Source organism: Delphinus delphis, chromosome 10 (assembly GCF_949987515.2).
Source record: "Delphinus delphis chromosome 10, mDelDel1.2, whole genome shotgun sequence".
Lineage (NCBI taxonomy): Eukaryota > Metazoa > Chordata > Mammalia > Artiodactyla > Delphinidae > Delphinus > Delphinus delphis.
In genome coordinates this window covers 70,535,733-70,555,359 of record NC_082692.2, presented here as the reverse complement: position 1 = coordinate 70,555,359, position 19,627 = coordinate 70,535,733, and the positions used below count along the sequence as shown (strand labels likewise).

Here is a 19,627-nt window from a genome sequence, read left to right as displayed (position 1 = left end):
GCAAATGAATCATCAGACAAAGCATTAATCTCCGAAATATATAAACAGCTCATGCAGCTCAATATTAAAAAAAAAATAAACAACCCAATCAAAAAATGGTCAGAAGACCTAAATAGACATTTCTCCTAAGAAGACATACTGATAGCCAAGAAGCACATGAAAAGCTGCTCAACATCACTAATTATTATAGAAATGCAAATCAAAACTACCATGAGGTATCACCTCACACCAGTTAGAATGGGCATCATCAGAAAATCTACAAACAAGAAATGCTGGAGGGGGTGTGGTGAAATGGGAACCCTCCTGCACTGCTGGTGGGAATTTAAATTGCTATAGCCACTATGGAGAACAGTATGGAGGTTCCTTAAAGAACTAAAAATAGAATTATCATATCACCCAGCAATTCCACTACTGGGCATATACCCAGAGAAAACCATAATTCAAAAAAACACATGCACCCCAGTGTTCACTGCAGCACTATTTACAATAGCCATGTCATGGAATGAACCTAAATGCCCATTGACAGATGAAAGAAGATGTGGTACACATATACAATGGGATATTACTCAGCCATAAACAGGAACTAAATTGGGTCATTTGTAGAGATGTGGATGCATCTAGAGAGTGTCATACAGAGTGAAGGAAGTCAGAAGGAGGAAAACAAATATTGTATATTAACGCATATACGTGGAACCTAGAAAGTGGTACAGATGAACCGGTTTGCAGAGCAGAAATTGAGACACAGAAGTAGAGAAAAAACATATGGACACCAAGAGGGGAAAGCGGCGGGTGGTGGGGATTGGGGTATGATGAATTGGGAGATTGGGATTGACATGTATACACTGATGTATATAAAATGGATGACTAATAAGAAAAATAAAACTGTAAATAATACAAACACATGGAGGATAAACAATATGCTACTAAGCAACTGAAGGATCACTGAAGAAATCAGAGGAAATCAAAATATACCTAGAGACAAATGATCCAACAAAAGCACGACAATCCAAAATCTATGGGGCACAGCAAAAGTAGTTTTAAGTGGGAAGTTTATAGCAATACACTCTTACCTCAGGAAACAAGAAAAATCTCAAATGAACAACCTAACCTTACACCTAAAGCAACTAGAGAAAAAAGAACAAACAAAACCCAAAGAAAGTAAAGAAATCATAAAGATCAGAGCAGAAATAAGAAAAGATAAACAAAATTGATAAACCTTTAGCCAGAGTCATCAAGAGAACAAAGGGAGAGGGATCAAATCAGTAAAATTAGAAATGAAAAAGGAGTAGTTACAACAGACACCATAGAAATACAAAGGTTCATAAGACACTACTACAAGCAACTATGCAACTATATGCCAATAAAATGGACAACTAGAAGAAATGCACAAATTCTTAGAAGGGTACAATCTCCCAAGAGTGAAACAGGAAGAAATAGAAAATATGAACAGACCAATCACAAGTAATGAAATTGAATCTGTGATTTAAATACTCCCAAGAAAAAGTCCAGGGCCAGATGGCTTCACAGGCAAATTCTATCAAACATTTAGAGAAAACTTAACACTAATCCTTCAGGACATATTCCAAAAAATTGCAGATGAAGAAACACTCCCAATCTTATTCTATGAGGCCACCCTCAGGCTGATAACAAAACCAGACAAAGATACCACAAAAAAGAAAATTACAGGCCAATATCACTGATGAACACAGATGCAAACACCCTCAACAAAATACTAGCAAACCCAATCCAACAATACATTAAAAGGATCATACACCACAATCAAGTGGGATTTATCCCAGGGATGCAAGGACTTTTCAATACATGCAAATCACTCAATGTGATACACCATACTAACAAACTGAAGAATAAAAACCATATGATCATCTCAATAGATGCAGAAAAAGCTTTTCACAAAATTCAACACCCATTTATGATAAAAAACTCTCCAGAAAGTGGGCATAGAGGGAACCTACCTCAACATAATAAAGGCCATGTACAACAAACCCACAGCTAACCTCATGCTCAACAGTGAAACGTTAAAGCATTCCCTCTAAGATCAGGAACAAGGCAAAGATGTCCATTGTCACCACTTTTATTCAACATAGTCTTGGCAGTCCTAGCCACGGCAATCAGAGAAGAAAAAGAACTAAAAGGAATCCAATCACTGTTTGCAGATGACATGATACTATACAAAGAAAATTCTAAAGACACTACCAGGAAACTACTAGAGCTCATCAATGATTTCAGTAAAGTTGTAGGATACAAAATTAACACACAGAAATCTGTTGCATTTCTATACACTAACAATAAAAGGTCAGGAAGGGAAATTAAGGAAACAATTTCATTTATCATCACATCAAAAATAATAAAGTACTTGGAATAAACCTACCCAAGGAGGTAAAAGAACTGTACTCAGAAAACTATAAGACACTGATGAAAGAAATCAAAGATGACGCAAACATTTGGAAAGATATACTGTGTTCTTGGATTGGAAGAATCAATATTGTCAAAATGACTGTACTACCCAAGGCAATCTACAGATTCAGTGCAATCCCTATCAAATTACCAATGGCATTTTTCACAGAACTAGAACAAAAAAATTTTTAACTTGTGTGGAGACAAAAGAGACCCTGAATAGCCAAAGAAATCTTGAGAAAGAAAAACAGAGCTAGAGGAATCAGGTGCCCTGACTTCAGACTATACTATAAAGCTACAGTCATCAAAACCATATGGTACTGGCACAAAAATAGACATATGGATCAATGGAACCAGATAGAAAGCTCAGAAATAAACCCACCCACCTTTGGGCAATTAATCTATGACACAGGAGGCAAGACTATACAATGGAGAAAAGACAGTCTGTTCAATAAATAGTGCTGGGAACACTGAACAGCTACATGTTAAAAAATGAAGTTAGAACATTCTTTAACCCCATACACAAACATAAAAACCTAAATGTAAGACCAGATACTATAAAACTCTTAGAGGAACACTCTTTGACATAAATCGCAGCAATATCTTTTTCAATCCATCTCCTAGAGTAATGGAAATAAAAACAAAGATAAACAAATGGGACCTAATTAAACTCAAATCCTTTTGCACAGCAAAGGAAACCATAAGCAAAATGAAAATACAACCTCAGAATGGGAGAAAATATTTCCAAACGATGAGACTATAAAGGGATTAATCTCTAAAACTTACAAACAGCTCATGCAGCTCAATATCAAAAAAACAAGCAACACAGTAAGAAAATGGGCAGAAGACCTAAATAGACATTTCTCCAAAGAAGACATACAGATGGCCAAGAGACACATGAAAAGATGCTCAACGTCGCTAATTATTAGAGAAATGCAAATCAAAACCACAATGAAGTATCACCTCACACCAGTTAGAATGGGCATCATCAGAAAATCTACAAACAACAAATGCTGGAAAGGGTGTGGAGAAAAGGGAACCCTCCTTACACTGTTGGTGGGAATGTAAATTGATACAGCCACTATGGAGAACAGTATGGAAGTTCCTTAAGAAAGAAATAATAGAGCTACCATATGATCCAGCAATCTCACTCCTGGGCATACGTCCAGAGAAAAACATGGTTCAAAAGGATACATGCACCCCAGTGTTCACTGCAGCACTGTTTACAATAGCCAAGACATGGAAGCAAACTAAATGTCCATTGACAGATGAATGAATAAAGAAGATGTGGTACATATATTCAATGGAATATAATTCAGCCATTAAAAGGAATGAAATAATGTTATTTGCAGCAACATGGATGGACCTGGAAATTCTTATACTAAGTGAAGTAAATCAGACAGAGAAAGACAATTATTATATATTGCTTACATGTGGAATCTAAAAATAATGATACAAATGAACTTATTTACAGAACAGAAACAGACTCACAGACTTAGAAAATGAACTTATGGTTACCAGAGGGGAGAAGGATGGGGTGGGAGGAGGGATAGATTGGGAGATTGGGATTGACATGAACACACTGCTATATTTTAAAAACGTAACCAACAAGGACCTACCTACCATACAGCACAGGGAATTCTGTTCAATACTCTGTAATAACCTAAACAGGAACAGAATTTGAAAAAGAATAGATACCTGTATATGTTTAACTGAATCACTTTGCTGTACACCAGAAACTAACACAACATTGTTAATCAACTACACTCCAATGTAAAATAAAAATTTTAAAAAGTAAAATAAAAACAAGGAATTAAAAAAAAACAAATATATTGCAACAAATTGGACAACCTGTAAGAAATGGACAAGTTTCTAAAACGTACAGCCCACCAAAACTGAATCAAGAAGAAATAGATATTCTGAACAAATTGATCACTAGAAGTGAAATAGAACCTGTAATTTAAAAAACTCCCTGGAAACAAAAGTCCAGGACTGGATGGCTTCACTGGGGAATTCTGCCAAACATGCAAAAAGAATGTATATCAATCCTTCTCAAACTTTTCCGAAAGACTGAAGAGGAGGGAATACCCCCAAAGTCGTTCTATGAAGCCACCATCACCCTGATGCCAAAACCCAACAAAGACAATACCAAAATAGAAAATCACTGACCATATCTTTGATGAATATAGATGCAAAAATTCTCAACAAAACGTTAGCAAACTGAATCCAGCAACACATAAAAAAGATCATACACTATAATCAAGGTGGATTCATCCCAGGGTCACAAGGATCATTCAACATATGCAAATCAATCAATTTGATACACCACACCAACAAATGCAATGACAAAACCACACGATCATCTCAATAGAAGCAGAAAAAGCATCTGACAAAATTCAACATCCATTCATGATAAAAAAAAAAAACCCTCTTACGAAAGTGGGTATACAGGGAACATATCTCAACGTAATAAAAGCTATTTAGGACAACCTTACAGCCAACATAATACTCAACAGTGAAATGTTTAAAATCTTCCTGCTAAAATCTAGAGCAAGACAAGGAAGCCCACCCTCACCACTTCTACTCAACATAGTATTGGAAGTCCTAGTCACAGCAATCAGGTGAGCGAAAGAAAGAAAACGTATCCACATTGGAAGGGAAGAGGTAAATTTGTCATTATGCATAGATAATGTGATACTATGTTAGAAAATCCTAAAGATGCCACACAAAAACTACTAGAACTGAAAATCAGGTTCAGCAATGTAGCAGGATATAAGATTAACATACAGAAATCTGTTGCATTTCTTTATGCTAACAATGAAAGGGAAGGGAAAGTCAAAAACAATCACTTTTAAAATCACATCAAAAAGAATGAAATGCTTAGGAATAAACCTGAAAAAGGAGGTGAAAGACATATGCTGAGAACTATAAAGCATTGATAAAGACAACAGAGGATGATTTAAAGAAATGGAAAGATATCCCATGCTCTTGCTCCACACAATGGAATACTACTCAGCCATAAAAAAGAATGAAATCATGCCATCTGCAGCAACATGGATGGACGAGAGATGATCATACTAGGTGAAGTAAGTCAGAGACAAATTCCATATAATATCACTTTTATGTAGAATCTAAAGTATGATACAAATGAACTTATTTACAAAGCCAAAACAGACTCATAGACATAAAAAACTAACTTATGGTTACCAAAGGGGAAAAGGGTTGGGGAGGGATAAATTAGGGGTTTGGGATTAGCAGGTATAAACTACTATAAATAAAATAGATAAACAACAAGTCCTATTGTATAGCACGGGGAACTATATTCAATATATTGTTATAATCTACAATGGAAAAGAATAGGAAGAAAAAAAATATATATATATATAAATGCATAACTGAATCACTTTACTGTACACCGGACACTAACATAACATTGTAAATCAACTATACTTCAGTTAAAAACACAAAACCAAATAACTACCAACAAGTCCCTCTTCACAGCACCAGATCAGTGTTTTCCATCATCTGAATGCAACTTCAAACTACACAAGTAAACTCAGGTTTGTGACACCCAATCATTTCAGAGAAAATAATTTTTCTTTTCTGCAAGCCAGTGTTGTATAAGTTTTGGTATACTGTAAATCATCATTTTCATGTCCTATAGCAACCAGAGATTTCATAACCACTTGCAACCCTAAAATAGGCGTTTGTTGTTGCCGTTTTTAGCTTTCTGTGAATGGAATTCCTCATTAACACTTATCCTTTTTGGATTTTTTTTTTTTACTTTTAGCTTTTATGTACATTTTTAAGACTATAGTACATACAAATATGAGTGTGATTTATTGCTGTTTTCAGTAGATGGTAATTGAGGTGACGTTAGATGTGGTTTTTTCCTCCTGTTCTATGGGGAAAAGTTTGATGAAGAACCTATGAACATGGGCAGACTGTATGGGCTATTTTATCACGTATAAGAGAGCTGACCTTCAGACTAAGTCCCCCATTAGTCACTCTGCCACCTGGGCCAGTGGAAGGAAACGTGGACACTGGAGCCAACAGACTTGGATTTGAATCCTGACTACACAGCTACTGCTGAGTGATCTGTGTCACCAACAAAGCCTCTGAGTCGTAAGTGTCCTTGTCTATAGAACCAGGTATAATACTATTCAGTAGGATTTAAGATTTAATATGGCACTGCATGTGAAGAACAGGTTACTTGGAACCACTCTTACAAATATTGGCCTTTGCTTCCCCTTTTGCTTATTTGTTCCATAAAGCTGGGCTGTTCAAACCTCCACATTATTTATTCTGCTAGCCAAAAGTTAGAATCACAAACTGCACTTAAACATACGAATATTGCATTTCTTAAAAACAAATGTCTAATTCCAGCTGGTGTCAAACTCAATAGAACATTTGTCCTACATTTTCCCCAGCACCAAAGTTTGCTTCAATACCATCCGCAGCACACAGATATCCCAGGAACCTAAAGAATCCATCTAGAAGCCAATTCCTTTTGTCCCAAACCAAGGAGTTGCAAAAGCAGCTAGAGAAGGAGCTTGAAAGCAGAGGAAAACGTCTTGTCCATGGCACATGATTACCTTTAACAACCAGCTCCTGTTTCAAATTTAGCCTCCTGTGCCCTCAGCTGTAGCTCCCAAATACCAACACACTGGGCGTTAGGATTTCAATAGAAATTTTGTGGAGGCCGCAAACATTTAGTTCACAAAATCTGCACTTACCTGGATCCCCCTGTCTTGCTGTCATCATCACAGCACTTTCAAGACCCTCACTGGAGACTAGGGCTGGGAGGCCAAGTATGGTCCAGGGCACATCTCTCATACTCCAGGAGCTTACAGCCTAGTGGAGAGAAGATTGGGTACTTATTAAATACTTATTAATATCAACAGCTCCCGTTTATTGAGAACTTACTATATGGCACCCTTAGGCACTGCTTTAAATGCAAACCCTGCACCAACTCACTTAATCCCCATGACAACTCTGAGATGATCCCTGGCATTTTACAAATGAGGAAACTGAGTGAGGCACCGAGGGATTAAGAAGCTTACACAGACCTAATCAAATTTATAAGCTTTTGCACAGCAAAGGAAACCATAAATAAAACAAAAAAACAAGCTGTGGAATGGAAGAAAGTATTTGCAAACAATGCAAATGACAAGGGCTTAATTTCCAAAAAATACAAACAGCTCACACAACTCAATAACAAAAAAACAACCCAATCAAAAAATGAGCAGGGGCTTCCCTGGTGGCACAGTGGTTGGGAGTCCACCTGCCGATGCAGGGGACACGGGTTCGTGCCCCGGTCCGGGAGGATACCACGTGACACAGAGCGGCTGGGCCCATAAGCCATGGCCGCTGAGCCTGCGCGTCCAGAGCCTGTGCTCCGCAACGGGAGAGGCCACAACAGTGAGAGGCCCGCGTATTGCAAAAAAAAAAAAAAAAAAGAGCAGAAGACCTAAATAGACTTTTCTCTAAAAAAGACACATAGATCGCCAATAGGTACATGGAAAAGGTGTTCAACATCGTTAATTATTAGAGAAAGGCAAATCACAACTATAAAGATGTATCATCTGTCACTAGTCAGAATGTCCATCATCGAAAAATCTACAAATAATAAATGCTGGATGGGTGTGGAGAAGAAGGAACCCTCCTACACTGTTGTTGGGAATGTAAATTTGTGCAGCCACTATGGAGAACAGAATGGAGTTTCCTTAATAAACTAAGAATACAGTTACCATATGATATAGCAATCCCACTCTTGGGCATATATCCGGAGAAAACTCTAATTTGAAAAGATACATACACCCCAATGCTCATAACTGCACTATTTACAATATTCAAGACATGGAAGCAACCTAAATGTCCATCAACTGATGAATGGATAAAGATGTGGTATATACACAACAGAATACTACTCAGCCTTAAAAAAAGAATGAAATAATGTCATTTTCAGCAACATGCATGGACCTAGAGATTATCATACTAAGTGAAGTAAGTCAGACAGAGAAAGACAGTAATTCCATGTTATCACATAAATGTGGAATCTAAAATATGATACAAATGAACTCATTTACAAAACAGAAACAGACTCACAGACATAGAGAACAAACTTATGGTTACCAAAGGGAAAGGGGGGATAAATTAGGAGTTTGGGATTAACTTTAAAAAAAAAAAGAAGCTTGCACAGTCACAGACTTTGAAAATGATAAAGCGGGATTCAAACCTTGCTCCGTCTGTGGTCTTCTTTCAACACTAAAGAGCATGGAAGTTCAGAGTTCGACTTCTTGGCTTCAGAGCCTGCCTCCAGGGGATGCTGAGAACGTTCCTCCATCGCTCTGAGCCTGGACTTCTTCATCGTTAAACGGGCATGATTGCCACCACGTGGAATTGCTGCAGGAATTAAAGGCCACAGGTGAATGTGCTTGGTGAGTATCAACGTCCTCAGTGAGGACTGCAGACCACGGGGCCTTCTGCCCCCGAGGTAAGCGCTTTGGGAGTTCTAAGAGCAGAAGTACACACTTGGTTGAGGTGATGGCAGGGAAGCCTGGGGTGGTGAGAGGGGGCTTCTGCAGGTGGCGGAGCAGGATGTTTCGCAGCAAGGGAAGTCAGGGAGATCCTCTCCAGCAGAAGAGCTCCCGGGGCGGGGAGGAACGGTGGGAGCAGGGAGCGCCCAGTGGCTGTGGCTCTGCCCAGTGTCAGTGCCCCACGGGGGCGCAGCTCAGAGGGAGAGGCTGGGCTCGGTGGGCCCATACCTGTTGGGCATCTGCGCTAGGGTGATCTGGGTGAGGCTGGTTAGCAACTGGCTCTGGACGGAGGGCAAAGCCCAGGCCCGTGTTCCCTGCAGCCCAGGAGCCAGGAGCTCATTAAAGAGGAGAGAAGGAGCAATTACCTGCAAACTTCAGAAGGCAAAAGACCAGAAGGAGCGGGGCCGGGGGAGGGTGGGTCTCTTCCTGGGGCCCCGGCAGCGGCAGCGTGCCAGGACGCAGAGGGGATGAAAGGAAGATGGAGACAGCTTCCGGGGTCAGGACGGGGTCAGTCAATGAACCAGGTGGCCCGGAAAGCTGCGGAGAGTGGCTTAGGCTTGATATGACCTCTAATGGGGAGCTCTGGGGAATCTGGAGCAAGGGAGGGGCAGGCTTCAAAGGGAGGAAGGGGCTGCTGGTAACTGGATGGGCGGGGCTTGAGCGGGAGGGAAGGAAACCCCAGGGCGGTGCTGTCAGATAGAAATATTATGCCAAATCTCTGTGTAATTTACAATTGTCTGATAGCCCATTAGAAACAGCAAAAGAGGTGAAATTAATTCTGATTATATATTTAACCCAATATACCAGAAAGATTTATCATTTCTACGTGAAATCAACGTAAACATCATTATTGAGATAACTCACATTTCTCTGGTGTTAAGTCTTCGAGGTCGGGAGTGTATCTCAGCCAGGACACAGGGATTCAGACTAGCCGTGTTCCTGGGGTCACAGGTGGCTCGTAGCTGCAGCATGGGACAGCGTGGGTCTAGACCGAGGAAAAGTTGGGGTGAAGTGGACGGCAGATGTGGCCCTTCCCAGGTTTCCGTCCTGTGCCCTTTTTAGCACTGCGACCCGCTGGAGGGCTGTGCTGTCCTTTGACCACGAGCTGTGAGCAAGGAAGTGCCCCTGGCCAGCCTCTTCTCTGCTCTGCAGAGCCCTGGGTCTCTGGTCTCCACTGCATACCCCGAGTTCAACGTTAGCCCTGGATTTCTCAGGGATAGTCCAAGAGAAGAGTTGTTTTGAGAAAATTAACTTCCCTGAAGCGCTCCCATCTTCTGAGGGCTGGGGTGGGCTGAGGAAGCGGGTTTTAAGTCCCTGGTAGCTGCTCAAAGCCCGTTAACGCGGCAGGTGGCGGAGATTTGACTTGGGAGCTACAGCTGAGGGCAGGGGAGGCTAATTTATCAATAAAACGAGCTAGTTGTTACAGGTTACCAGGTGCCATGGATAAGAGGTTTCCTTCTGCTTCCAAGCTCCTCCTCTTAGCCGCTTTGGCATCTCCTTGATTTGGGAGAAAAGGAATTGGCTTCCAGGCGAGTCTTTTACGTTCCTGGGATATTGGTGTGCTGTGGAGGGTATGAAACAAACTTTTGGTGCTGGGCAGCTCTGGGTTTGAGTTTCAGCGTTATGACCCCGAGAGAGCTGGGTCAACTTCCTGCCCCACAGTGTCCTTATCTGCGACGTGGGAACAGGAGTACATATGATTGGAGTGTTTATTCAAAGGATAAAACGGGAGAGAACGTGCGTGAAGCTCTTCACCTGGGACATGAGGGCTCCACAGATGGGAAATGATTTATGGGTCCCAATTACCGTCATGACCATCGCTATTCATGGAGCGGGGCCTGGGCTGAGTTTGTGGTTTGGGTCGGGAGAAGCAACAGGAGAAGCATATGGGGGGATGAGGAGGGGTGCACAGAGGGATGTCTCCTTACACAGCCAGTCTGAAAGGGGGTCTCTGAGGGATGAAGGTGGAGCCAGAGGCCTCCAGATGGATAGGGCCTGAGTGCGGGAGGCCTGGGCGCTCGTCCGGGGCTGGCAGGCGAGCAGCTCTCCAGCCACAACTCTGAACTCTGTCTGGGGGTCATGTTCTTCCCCACAGGTTTCCAGCTCCACCTCCCACATCCAGAGTTACCCAAACATTTTCCAAACCAGCCTGACCCCTTTCTAATGTATTCCAGATGCACTTGCGAGAAATGGGGAAAATGCAGAGCCAAGGGGGAAGTTGCACGTTTAGAGCACCAGGTTGGGCCCAAAGATGCTGCCCAGTGGGTACCCGGCGCCAGGGGATGCGTTGCCTCCGTTCTTCCTCCTCCCGTGTCTCCCCCAGGAGAAGTCTTCCACAGCCCCTTCCCAGAGGCCCCACTCGGAGCTGCCCTTGGCGAGGCGGGGTTTGTCTCGGGCATGCACATTGACCCTCAGACCCATCAGTAGGGCTTGGGGTCACTCATTTTCTGAATATTTATCGAGCACCTACTATGATTTGCTTTGTACTTTTTTTTAATTGAGATAAAATTGACATGTTACCTTGTATTCGTTTCAGGGTACTCTATTGATGATTAATGATTTATAAAAACAGTTTTGATCTCACAAACTCCCTGAAAGGATCTAAAGGACCTCCCAGGGGTCCAGGGATCACACCTTGGGAACAATGTCTTTAAAGGAAAAGTACATATGTTGATGAGAGCTTCAAACAAGGCAACATGACCCAGCTAGGGGACAAGAGAGTAGATTGAAAAGGAGGCCATGGGCAAAGCATGTACAAAGGCCCAGTGGTGAGGGACAGCATGATACCCTAGAGGGACTGAAGGAACTACAAATTCTCTGTCTGGGGTATACCGGGGGCAGCTGCAAGTCACCCCACCCCTCAAATTCCTGTCACTAAAAAGTTATCGAGATGCTGTGACATGCCGAGTAGAGAGCTCATCTCTTCCCTCTTGGAGCTGACAGTCTGGGAGAGGGACAGGATATGCTTATTCCCACCCAGCATTACTGTGATATGTGCAGAGATTGGGGTGCTGGGTTTGATACGTGTGTGTGCAGGAGGGGCACAAATGTCAGATTTGGAAAGTCAAGGTGGCAGGGAGGCTTACGTTCAGTCTTGAAGGGTGAGTAGGGGTGATCCAGGCGTAGGGGGTGGTGTGTCTGTACCAAGCTGAAGGACAGCAGGGCTCAAAGGTCTGGAAGCAAGAGACAGCATGGGCTTTGGTGGGAATGGGAAGGGTGCACCGTGGAGGGGTGGGGAGACTGGGAAGGGCGATGGCCATTCAGTGCAGTGTGCAGACCAGACCAGTCGACTCTGAGCTCTAAACCCACTGCGGTTTGTTGTTAAGATCACAGGCTAAATTCTAAGCCATGACTCCGTATTTTATCTCTTTGGACCGGGTTATAGAGGCTATACTGGTTGGAGTTTAGGAACACAGATTCTGGAGTCTGTCTGCCTGGGCTCAGATCCTAGGTCTGCTATAAACTACCTGTGTCACCTTGGATCAGTCACTCAACCTCTCTGTGACTCAGCTCCTCCGCCCTATAATAGGAATAATGCTAGTACCTACCACATATGATTACTGTAGGGGACCAGTGGTTATATGTACAGTTATAGGACTTAAGTATTATTCTTGACAAATTCCTCACCCCCAGGAGGGATACTCATCCCGACTTACCCACTTCAGGTGACGCTGTGGAAAGCATAGCATCTTAGCATTGGCAGCAGCCCTGGGGGTTTATCTGGTTCAAAGTCCCATGTGGTTCAGGTGATCTCCAGTGTCCCTGTCCCTCTGCCCATCCCGGACAAGGGGCTGTTTGGGCTGTGCTCGTGCATGCCCTGTGATGGAGTTGAGAGAACAGGTGCTCAAGTGGATGCCTTTCATTCCTGGGAAGGAAACCAGAGGGAGAAATGGAGTCAGAAAAGTGCAAACCTAACATCTATACCCCTTTCTTCCACTTTAGGGAAAGTGATGCAAGTGTGTTTCAACCAAAAAAGAGAAAACCTTCCTCTAGATCTCTATCAGTTCTCTAAAGCACATGGCTGAGCGAAAGCCAAGCAAATCAGCCACGACAATGGAATGAACTGGAAGATCAGCTGTAACATAACCCAGCTCCAAAGATGGGAAAAACCACCAGGAGGAAGAAAAATAATGCAATGGGGTGGACAAGCTCTGTTGCTCTAAATGACACTGGTCCTGTGGCTTCAGAGCACACAGCTGTCACTTACGGTGAAGGGTACAGACCCCTCCTAACCCCGCCTGCCTCTGCGCTGGGGTCCGGTCTGGACACAGCCCTTCCATTCCAGTAACACTTGCTTCTGTGGGATCTGAAAAAGCGGGGCCCTCCCAGGCACTGGCCGTGTTGGTCACCCAACTCGCTCTTTTGAGAGCAGGTTCATCCAGTGGTAGATTACGGGATGAGGAGCCAGGCCTTCTCTCACAGGCCTTCTGGGCTGCTGAGACCCCCGGGCAGAGATGCATTCATGTTACCGAACCAAACTTGGGTCTGCTTGCCCGCGTGCAGTCAAGCCAATAAAGCCAAAAAAAGAATTATTTTTTCCAGTCACATCTGGCTTCTTTGACCCCATCAAATAACTTTATTCACACAAACGTCCCTAATTTACAAAGCCTCAGTCATTCATACACATTAGGGGGATATCTACAGTATTCAAGGAACTTCAATATAATGTATCCTACCAGCCCAAGTAAACCAAGTACCAAAAATATTCATATATAAAGTTGTTCACACATAGGTCCTAGATTACCAGCTTCTGTGCAAAAAGAGAAAATAAAGCAAGATAGATTTATTACCTAGCCTTTGAAACTAACCTTGTGCCTGGGTTGAAACTTCCCTTACACCCAAGCTGGTCTTTCAATAAAGTGAAGCTTTATGGTAAGCTGCCAGTACAAGAACAGGTGGCCCACGCTCAAAATCCCCCAACTCCCATACGGGTTTCAGCAAGGCCTTTTTAAAGGCCAGGTGAGGGAGGGGCATCCTAGGGTATGTGCGTGCACAGTTCTTGGATTGGTTCATGGTGAGGTAACAGGGCGGTGTCACAGGGGTTAACATTACCAATCCTTAGGCACCAGTAGGTCTGGGGGCTACGTGCTCATGGTCATCAAGTAGTTAATTTCTTCCATTTGGTGGTGGTTTAGCATCGGATAAACTCAGGAGATGTGCATCAGATACCATTATCTAGGTACTTCAGGGAGGAGCTAAAGCAGAGGACATGGGGGAGGGGTCTGTCCCCGGAAGGCCCCATAGGGTCCTGCTAGGTTATATTCAGTCCTCCGTCAGCCCCGAGATGCAGCTTCTGGTCTCCCTGCACTGAATCACCCACCCACCATGGCTTCTTTCCCTGCTCACCCCCATGGCTTCGTTTCAAAGGACAACCTTGTTATATGATGGAAAGACTGCCTACTGTGCCTTCCTGAGGCTTGTTTTACGACAACACTCAAAGGGGGTGCAGGCAGAAGAGCTTGGCACAGAAGACTGTTGGACGTCTGGAGCCGGACTGCACGGGTGTGAATCCTGCCCTCACCAGTTAAAGCTGAGCAATTGGGGCGAGTGACTTACTACAACACGCTCATCTGAAAAGGGCTTCCCTGGTGGCGCAGTGGTTGGGAGTCCGCCTGCTGATGCGGGGGACGCGGGTTCGTGCCCCGGTCCGGGAGGATCCCGCGTGCCGCGGAGCGGCTGGGCCTGTGGGCCATGGCCACTGAGCCTGCGCGTCCGGAGCCTGTGCTCCGCAACGGGAGAGGCCACAGCAGTGAGAGGCCCGCATACCGCAAAAAAATAAAATAAAAAGTAAGACCTACCCAGTAGGTTGTAAAGAAGGATAAAAGCACTTGGAATAGTAGCTGCTCAGTAGATATTTGTAAGGGTTGCTGTATGTCAGGCAGTGTGCTCAACCCATTATGTGTGTCACTTAGTCTGATGAGGGTGCCGTTGTAATTGTTCCCATTTGCAGGTGTCAGGTCAATTGCCTAAGCTCCCAGAGCTAGGAAGGTCCACACCCAATTCCAAACGCCACGCTCTCACCTGGTTTCCATGTTCCTGCCAACAATAAATGGTTTCCAGTCTTCACTTTGCTACTTTCTGGTTGGGAGACTTTGGTTAAGCTGGTTCCTTCACCTAGGCCCTAATTTCCTCCTGCACTAAAAGATAACACGGGGAGGGCTTCCGTGGTGGCGCAGTGGTTAAGAATCCGTCTGCCAAGTGCAGGGCACACGGGTTCGAGCCTTGGTCCGGGAAGATGCTACATGCCTCAGAGCAACTAAGCCCGTGCGCCACAACTACTGAAGCCCGTGTGCCTAGAGCCCATGCTCTGCAACAAGAGAAGCCACCACAATGAGAAGCCCGCGCACCACAACTAGAGAAAGCCTGCGAGCAGCGACAAAGACACAATGCAGCCAAAAAATATAATAATAATACGAGGACTTCCCTGGTGGTCCAGTGGTAGAGAATCCGCCTTCCAGTGCGGGGCACTGGGGTTTGATCCCTGGTCAGGGAACTAGGATCCCACATGCCGGGGGGCAACTAAGCCTGCGTGCCACAACTACAGAGCCCACGCACCCTGGAGCCAGTGTGCCACAACTAGAGGAGGAGAAAACCCGCCGCCACAGCTAGAGAGAAGTCTGAGCGTCTCAACGAAGATCCTACGCGCCACAACTAAGACCCGATGCAGCCAAAAATCAATCAATCAATCAATCAATCTTTAAAAAAAAAAGGATAATGCAAAGCCTGAGATGTGTAGTGGAGAAGAATGTGACCATGAGGTTGGACTCCTGACTTGGCTTGAGATCGTGACTGGGCTCTGTTGCTCATTCTTGGGGAGAATTTGACCAAGACATCCCAATGTTCCTGCCTCTGTTTTCCCCATCTCTAAGAATGAAGTAATTTGCCCTGATGGCTTCTGAGGCTCCTCCTATATTGGACATTCTGAGCTGCTTCTGGGAAAGCTGAGGTCCAGAGAGGCTAAGAAAACAGCAGAGCACGTAAGTGTCAGACCTTACAAAGCTGCCAGGGGCCTCCACTCACAGACTTGCTGAAAGGTGGCAAGGGAATCACAGGATGAGCCTTCTCTGGGAAGCCGTACCTGACTGAGAGGCCCTTCAAGTGTTGAAGATTGGGGGGTCACTGAATTCAGCCTGCCTGGCACTGAGTCCTGGCTTTGCCTCTTAGTTGCTGTGTATGTGACACTGTTGGATGAGCCACTTACTCTCTCTAAACTTCAGTTTCCCCATAGGTAAAATGGGGTAGTCAAGCCTCCTTCGTAGGGTTGCTGAGGGAGATGAGGTCATTCGTGCGACGTGCTCAGCACTGATCACACCGAGTCTAGCATGTAAAGTGCTGCCTGTGCCCGAGCCAGCTCACGCTCTAGTCTCCTCGAGGTCAGGCACCTGTCTTCCCATACCTGTATCCCCAGGGCCTAGCACAGCCTCTGCCGTGCTCATCAAATGCCTCTGAAATAGGGCATAAGCTCCCTCCTGTTACAGTTGAGGAGTCTGAGACACAGAGAGGGAACGATCTGTGCCCAGACAGCCAGCGGGTGGAAAAAGCAGTACAGGATCCCTAGCTTCTAGATTTGAGCCAATGGTGTACCCATGGCAGTGCACAAAACCTCGGATTTTGTCAAGACAATCACCTGAAGGTGACTTGAAATGTCTTCACGGAGTGCCATGGAGTGGAGGGTGTGGATTTTAATACCTTTGGATCTGTACTGGACCTTGGGAGCTGGTAAACCCTTCTATAAAACTGGTTTTGATCACTTATGTGTAGAATCTAAAATATGGCACAGACGAACTTATCTGTGAAACAGAAACAGACTCACAGACGTAGAGAACAGACTTCTGGTTGCCAAGGGGGAGGGCGGTGGGGGAGTTTGGGATTAGCAGATGCAAACTGTTATACATAGGATGGATAAACAAGGTCCTACTGCATAACATAGGGAACTATATTCAATATCCTGTGATAAACCATGATGGAAAAGAATATGAAAAAAGAAAAGAATGTATGTATATGTATAACTGAATCACTTTGCTGTATAGCAGAAATTACCACAATATTGTAAATCAATTATTCAATAAAATAAACTAAAAAAAACCCCTGATTTGGGGAGGTCCTCACAGCCTGAAAGAATGCAGAGGGGATCTCTGGGGTACAAATTGGGTAATTTTATGCTTGCATACTTACAGGATGGGGCTTGCCAAGGAGATGGGGGGCTGGTGCCAGTGTTGTCTGAGAGGTGACCTTGCTAATGGTTTTTCAGTGACCCAGGCAAGTCCAAAGGCTCACAGAAATCTGTAGAGCCCTCCTGTCTACCTAACTGCCCTGGTATTTCCAAGCTGAGCTCTCCTGATGAAAGCAGGAGGTGGGTTCTCACAGGTCCAGAGCTGCTCCATGTTGAGCAGGAAACGCTTTTCATGAGCCCCGTATAATGAGGTGTGGCGACCTCTTGTAATGAAAACTCGTCCTCCCTCTAGGAATGCCGCTTTGTGTCTAGGGACAGTGGGCAGTGATGGATGTGTATGACTTGAGGAGATAATGAGAGTAAAAAGCAGCTCATACGTGTTTGTCAGATGGCCAAATGCGTGTGCACGGAACATCCCTCTGGTTGGGAGGGGTGGGGCAGACTTAGAGCATCTGGTCGCTGGAAGCCATGGCAGCTCCATGGCCCGTCGGCAGAGAAGCCGCAGATTCACCAATAGGATATTCAGGGTGTCTTTTTTTTTTTTTTTTTTTTTTTTTTTTTTTGCCGTACGCGGGCCTCTCACTGTTGTGGCCTCTCCCGTTGCGGAGCAACAGGCACCGGACGCGCAGGCTCAGCGGCCATGGCTCACGGGCCCAGCCGCGCCGCGGCATGTGGGATCTTCCCGGACCGGGGCACGAACCCGTGTCCCCTGCATCGGCAGGCGGACTCTCAACCACTGCGCCACCAGGGAAGCCCCAGGGTGTCTTTTTAAACACACAGGCTCAGAGAGTGTGTATGTCAGGCCCATCCCCAACGTCTCCCTTGAGTTCCAGACTCTTATCTCCACCCCAATTTGACATTTTTCCTTGAGCATCTTAAAGACAAGTTCTCTAGTTACCCTCCCCGCCCCTTCCCCGCCCCGACTCCTACACACACTATAACTCTCGGTCCTCTCCATCAGCGATGGTACCACCAGCTGCCTAGTTTAAGCCAGACATCCAGTCCCCACCCGTAACTCTTCCCTTTCCCCACCTCCAATCCAGCACTGTTTTGTGGGCTCCACCCCCAAAATATCTATTGACTCTACACAGGATCTGCATTTCTGCACCACCACGTTGGTCTCAGCCCCCTTGGTCTCTCTCCTGGCCTCCCGGAAGAGTCGGCTTCCAGCCCTGCTCCCGTGTGGTCCGAGTGATCCGGTCCTGCCCAAGTCTCGTCTCATCAGCCTCCCAGCCTCCCATTCCCACTTGCCCCAGCACAGGCTGGTTTTCTGAATCTTCACGCCCAGGGTCTTTGTATTTCTACTGCCTGGAAATTTTTTCCCTCATGGCCCTTCGCAAGCTATGTTTTTGTCCTCCTTGGGGGTCTCAATTCGAATCACATTTCTCCAGCAATGCTCTCCCTGACCTTGGCCATCAGTACCTCCACATCTCACTCAGTGATGTGCTCCAGCTGGCTTAGTCAGTAATCATCTTATTTTCCTGTTTAGTCTGTCTTCTGGCACAGCAAACCTTTTCAGTAAAGGGCCAGATAGAAAATATTCTAAGCTCTGTGGCCCTATGGTTTCTGTCACAAAGATTCGACTCTGCAATTTTAGTGTGAAAGAGCACATCTAGACAAAATGTAAGTGAATAGATGTGGCTGTGTTCCAGTCCTTTATCTGTGGACCCTGAAACTTGAAATCCATATAATTTTCACGTGTCACAAAATACTCTTTTGATTCAAAAAATCTTCAAAAAATGTAATAACCTGGACCTTACATATACAGACATTCTTTTTAGCTCCTGCACCTTACAGAAATATTCAGTGGGGCAGCAGGCTATAGTTTGCCAACCTGTTTTAGAATCTAAGCTCCATGAGGCCAGGCTTCTGTCTGTCTTGTCCGTCACAATATCCTAAGTCTATAACAGTTCTTGGCACATAAAAGATTCTCAGTAAATATTTGGGGAATAAAAGAAGGCAGAGGAAGCTATATCTGGAGCTCACTGGGCATATCTCAAACATGTGGCCATCATGTTTCTGAAAACAAGGAATAAAGGAACAAGGATAAAAAGGAAGAACAATCATGAGATAGGCATCTGAAGACCTGTCAACATGAGTCTCTGGACATCACGTCCATCCTTCTAGCCAGGACAACACTCGACCACCCATGATCTGTATTTTCTAGGCCTAGAGATTCTTCCAAGTCAAGCAAGAAACAAACAATCCTCTGAACTGGCAACTCGGCCAGGCTGTCAGAATTCTAACCCACGGAAAGGCCATGGACATTTTGTCCTGGCACTGAGAGTTACCATCTGAATAAATTAATATTTATGTGCTTTTATGAGGAAAATTTTTCTTGATCTTTAACAAGGACAATCAACCTTTCAATCCCACCTGGCCTTTGTATCTCTTTTCATTTTCACCTTGCCCACTGGCTCAGAATAAATATTTCTCTGATTTTTTAAGTAGCATTTGTTCCCACAGCTATAGCTTTGAGACAAAATACTTTTCTTAATAA

At 44.5% G+C, this 19,627-nt stretch overlaps 2 long non-coding RNA genes across 2 annotated transcripts in view; both read right to left on the bottom strand.

Moving 5' to 3' along the window:
• The window catches only part of LOC132432393 (uncharacterized), a 47,360-nt gene extending 37,443 nt beyond the window's left edge, over nucleotides 1-9,917 (bottom strand). The window contains exons 1-3 of the long non-coding RNA XR_009520890.1: nucleotides 9,819-9,917; nucleotides 8,654-8,820; nucleotides 7,152-7,269 (exon numbers count right to left, since the gene is read on the bottom strand). This is a non-coding gene — a long non-coding RNA (uncharacterized lncRNA). The remainder of the gene's footprint in view (nucleotides 1-7,151; nucleotides 7,270-8,653; nucleotides 8,821-9,818) is intronic.
• Nucleotides 9,918-12,666: 2,749 nt separating this feature from the next.
• Nucleotides 12,667-19,627, bottom strand: part of LOC132432394 (uncharacterized) — a 98,257-nt gene continuing 91,296 nt past the window's right edge. The window contains exon 3 of the long non-coding RNA XR_009520891.1: nucleotides 12,667-12,819. This is a non-coding gene — a long non-coding RNA (uncharacterized lncRNA). The remainder of the gene's footprint in view (nucleotides 12,820-19,627) is intronic.